The following is a 5,278-nucleotide window of genomic DNA, read 5'->3' on the forward strand; positions in this document are numbered from 1 at the left end:
TCTATTCATGATGAAATGTCAAAGCATACTGAGCATCTTTCTCTTTGACACCATGTCTGAAATCCCACGTGATCTGTCAAATACTAATGCATGAAAATCCTAACCTCAAAAAAATCACCCGTTAGTACATACTTCAATATCGGTAACCACCAAAACGAGAGCTATGTACATATATTTGTATGTATGTATGTATGATTAAAGTACATTAACGAAATGAATTAAAATAAAATAACGAATAGTCCACAAATAAATGTCTGTAAAACCAGTAAAAGAGGCTCTGGGCAACAGCTACTTCAATCTATCAAAATCAGCGAAATAAAATAAACTACATGGAAAAAGAGTAGGTACAAAGAGTCTCAACATTTCCATTCAAACGCAAATGCCATTGACACTGAAGCAGCAGCCCAGTGTCTCGAAGCGGAGCGGCAGCCGGAGGCAAATCCAATGCGACTCGAAGCTGATTTCATTTGTGTGAACAAATATATATATATATACATATAGAGGAACGCACATGTTGGCAGCGAGACGCAAGCAGCAATGACTCTTTAATTAAAAGATACATTCGTCAGATACGATTTAGAATATTTACTGTGAAAAAGCGCTGTCGTTGGGACAGCGATGTTTCGAATCCGGAATGAGGCTTTCTACCGGTCAAAGCCACTTATTGAATACGTACATACATATTTTGATTTCACAAAAATAACTCTTTAGAGCGATTTGTATTCGAATGGCAAGCGATCGCTTGTACTTTTGGTAGATGCACTAATCCATGGTGTTTTATGCTCTTTAGCATTACTTTAGGTATCGTTTAAATAATTGCCAGGGCATTTACGTGAACTACATTTTAACCTAAATGAAATAATTCAAATGCAAAGCGCGCGTACCTGGATTTTTGTAGGTTACCTTGAGCCATTCTTCACTCACAAAATCGAAGCTTAAAACACGTTCTTTGAACTGGCTTCTTATTCAAACGCATATTTAATTACCAGCCACAAATTCGATAATGAAGGTGATAGTTTCCACCAACGCTGGCGAGGAATGATTCAAATTTTTTGTAGATTCTCTTACTTCCATCTACGTACGTATGTATGTAGGCACATACGATGATAGGCAAGAACGCGTTAAAAAACACTTTAAAACAAGGTAACAGTGCGGCACAGCAGAAATTGAGAACAGATTTCAGATAGCCAAAGAAGACCAACAGGTAAGCGCGGCTTAAAAACCCATAGCCAAGTTAGTGAGCCAATAGATATTTGGTACCTACAGATTCCTCACGGGAAGCATCAACACTGGAGCCTCATCAAACAAAAGAAGTTCAATAATCGACGCACTCGCTCGCACACAGATATGTTGAAGGCGCCTCCAGCCAACGCGATCCTACAAATTTACCATCGTCCCATTGCATTCGCACACCAGACAATCTATGCAATTGCGCCAAAAAGAAAAGGCCAAAATCCAAAGACGTCAACTGCGGGACGGAAGAGAAGCCACCATCATCAGCACACACATCAGCAATCATTCATACAAGATTTTTTTCTTTTGCAAATTGTTTCACACTTTTAAAAAATTCAAGCGCATTTTTTATGGATATTTCATGTACAATTACTTTTTATAACATAAAGAAAAGGGTTATAGACAACTGGTGAAATATGCGAAAACTCTATTGATTGGCAAGTACTCACTCTTTGTAGCTTTTCCAGTTTTCCCTCAGTCACCGGTTGATGATCTCACACACTTTCTACTCGCTTCGCAATCTTTCTGCACGCCTGCATACACTTCGTTTTAGACAAGTTTTGTTCAGAAAATATACTAAATTTAGTTGAGACAGGTTTTAAACGGCCAACTCTGGCTTTAATCACAAATTTGACAACACAGCAAACTATCGCTTTTGGAAGCACCAAGAAAACTGAGGGAGACATTTTTCGCACGAGTTTTTTTCAGGGTGTGCGAGATACACATTTTGTGATGCTGTCTAAAAAGGTAGTAGACGAATGAGCAAAATAGTATCAGATGCTACAACTGTCAACAAGTGCTTGTCAAATTACGGCTAAAGGCACTGCAATGGAATACAGCTGATCAATAGATACATACATATAAGGGAATTTGAACTTCTCTTGCTTAGAAATAATATGCCACAAACGATAGAATTGTAAAAAAAAAAAATAGTTTATTGCAATACTTTTTGTTGTGTGAAAAGTTTCTGTATCAAACTACTATGGTAGAAGTAATTTTATTATATCCAAACATTTGTATTAAATTGTATAATAGTCATAAAGTTCTGGGAAGTGTTTAACTGTATTTACTTACACATATTCACCCGTCATGACTCATGTGCTCAAGCAATTTGAACTTTTCCGGATTCATTTGTCGTTGCTTGGCAAAAACCGGTTTGTAAACAATTTAAAAGCAAACGCCCAAGAAGGTAGTACAGAAATGAGCTGAGCGACACGTAAACACTGGCACGCGGCAGGTATCAAAAACCGGCTGGTACGTCCGTTGAGTTCGAAAGCTGTTTGCCAAAACGAGATGACACTACATGCCTTATGCCTTAGTGTTATGGTTGGTTTGCTTACGCTTGTAAGGTATATACTAGGGAGATGCCACACCGGTTTAGAAAGTAAATTTTAAAAACGAAATGGAAAATGGTACGGACAAACAAAGTAAAGGGTATTCACACCAGTGATGGAAAAGTAGATACAAATTTATAGCCTTAAAAATAAAGTAGCTTTTCAAAGGGTTTATAAATTGAAAAGTGTATGAAAAGAAAATGTATAAAGCTTCTTAGGCTACTTTATTTTTTATGAATAAGGCCATTAATTTTTCTCAGCCCATTCTTGACTAGTTATTCAATTAATATTTCAATCTTGTTAATTGTTTAAAAAGGTAATTGCAATTAAATAAATAGCATTTGAAATTTTAATTGCGCATTTCAATTACATTTACTGTAATTAAACTTAATTATGTATTACAATAACCTTAACCACTGGAAAAGTGTCCCATAATAACTGTTACTATTTAAGAGAAAAAAATAACCCACAAAAGAGAATAGGTGATCAATTTTTTGAAGATGTGAGCTCTCGCTCAGTGGGAGAGGGTTATTTGCTGACAATTTCCGCTGCTGTTGGTCTCGGACCAGTGTTGCCGCGCCGTCCCAAGAAAATGTATCACCGACCAAGCCAAAAATGTATCCAAATGTATCCATTTTTCTTTTTTTACGTATCCATCTCATAATTTGTAAGAAAACCAAACATTTTCAAGAAAAAGACATAATTTGGAATACGTGTATATATATTTTTATATTTCATAAAATCAAACATTTGTTATTTCAATTTATAAATAATATTTTTTTATGCATAAGTATTTTGCAAAGTAAGTATAATAAATAGTAATTAATATGTTACATTATTTGTACCTGTACACTCTAAAAAGTGTGTGTAAAACTACTACTGAAGAGTATCTATTTTTCAACAGGAATCTGTATAAATATACATACGTATAAGATGTTCAGGATTTGATTTTGAGCTTGAGATCTTTAAAATATACACATGAAATGTTTAAAGTTGCAAAAAGTTTTAAACTAAAAATACATTTCCTACAAATAATAAACAGTAGGGGCTTACATTTACTCTATTTTAAACATTTTATGTGTTATTTTGCTCTCTGCGACAAATTTGGTATGTTAATGTAAACAGGCAGTGTTTAATTTTATTACGCGGTGTGCCAATTTGCACACATTAAAAGAGGAAAATAGTTACCTCTCTTCGGTTTCCGGTTTTTCAGTGCCAGTTTAAACTTAGATTAAGTAAACTGAGTTTAAACTGAACAGCTGCCTGGCATTTGATTGGCTGATCTTAGTTTAAACCACGGTCGTGCACTGAAAAACTGGCCCTTAATATGCGCAAATAAACAAAAAAAAAATTAGAGTGTATTTAAAGTATTTTCAGTAATTGTAAGGGATAAACGGACAGTTTTACTTAGAGGCAGAAAAGTTAAAGAAGACGCCAAGTGGAATTGAGCGCCTTCCGAAGTTTCCAGGAAAAGATTATGTTGGTCCACGGTGGAAGTAAAAGCGTGCATTAGAGCAGGATGTAGAACTATATCGGAAGGGTCAGAAGAAAGATCTGGATATGTCAGGTGTGATGCGTAGACAACAGTTATTTTTAACGATTTGCTCATCGAGAGTTTGTTTGCTTTGCTTTTACACCAACATACAATTGTTACCAGATAGCAAATATAAAATTCCTCAAACACTGGGATCTTTCCCGTACAANGCTTTGCTTTTACACCAACATACAATTGTTACCAGATAGCAAATATAAAATTCCTCAAACACTGGGATCTTTCCCGTACAATCCAGGCTGGATCCGATAATTAGAGAGTAAGCAAACAATTTTCATTCTTCCATTGAGCACATTTCCATTCCATCCATGGGCACATCTCCACTCGCTTAAATTTTAAAATGTGGGGAGTCTATTGTACTGTACTATGTTGAACCAAAAAAAAAATGCTTGAAAATCTCGACACTTTTACCGAAAAATTGCTGGGCAAAATCGGTTGAGTTTCAATATCCTACTTATACAGTATGTAAATGTAAAACTTTGTAAGTGGGTGTGTGGGGAGTATGTTCGTTTCCCCTTTCCGCTAAAACGGCTATACGGATTTGGATAAAATATGGCACAAAGATAGCTTTGGGCTTGGAATAACAAATAGGATATTATTAGAAAAGAGTTGCCACCTGCTTAAGAAATTCAATGCAGTTTAAATTATAAGTTCAAAGAAATATTTACAATATCGTTGCCAAAGCATACACAACATTTAAAGGGGGTTGCCACCTATTTAAAAAGTTGAATTCATTTTCAATAAAAGGTTAAGTAAAATTTATTTTATGGTTGGCAAACGAAAAAGTTTAAATAGGCTTTATGTTGAAAATACTTTGAAAAGGGTTGCCACCGGTTTAAAAGTCAAATCGCATTTTTAATAAGTTTAAGAAAGTATTACAATATTTCTTTTAAAAAAATATAGCATATTCTTTAACAAAACTGTATATGTAAATCCGAGTTTCAATCTTTGTAAACTTTCGTAAAAATTTAAGGCTTTTTAATTCGATTTTTGAGAAATATTTTGGGTATGCAGTTTTATAGCCCATTCAATGTTAGTATAACAAAGCGCAAGTTTAAAGTAGCAGGGACTTACCGTTGATTTTTGCAATCTTTTTTTTTTTTGACGAAGTGACGAAGTCAGAACATTTTCTTCCATACGAAGTGAGTATGTTCGACGA

At 34.9% G+C, this 5,278-nt stretch overlaps 1 long non-coding RNA gene across 1 annotated transcript; it reads right to left on the bottom strand.

Annotated features, from left to right (window-relative positions):
• Positions 1-560: 560 nt before the first annotated feature.
• On the bottom strand, positions 561-2,505 carry LOC108382485 (uncharacterized). The gene is made up of 3 exons (XR_001849690.1): positions 2,308-2,505; positions 1,683-2,056; positions 561-1,468 (listed from the first exon to the last, which is right to left on the bottom strand). It is a non-coding gene; the product is annotated as an uncharacterized LOC108382485 (long non-coding RNA).
• Positions 2,506-5,278: the final 2,773 nt, after the last annotated feature.

This window comes from Rhagoletis zephyria, unplaced genomic scaffold (assembly GCF_001687245.7).
Source record: "Rhagoletis zephyria isolate East Lansing unplaced genomic scaffold, Rhagoletis_zephyria_1.1 Rzeph_scaffold_27205, whole genome shotgun sequence".
In the NCBI taxonomy this organism is placed as follows: Eukaryota; Metazoa; Arthropoda; class Insecta; order Diptera; family Tephritidae; genus Rhagoletis; species Rhagoletis zephyria.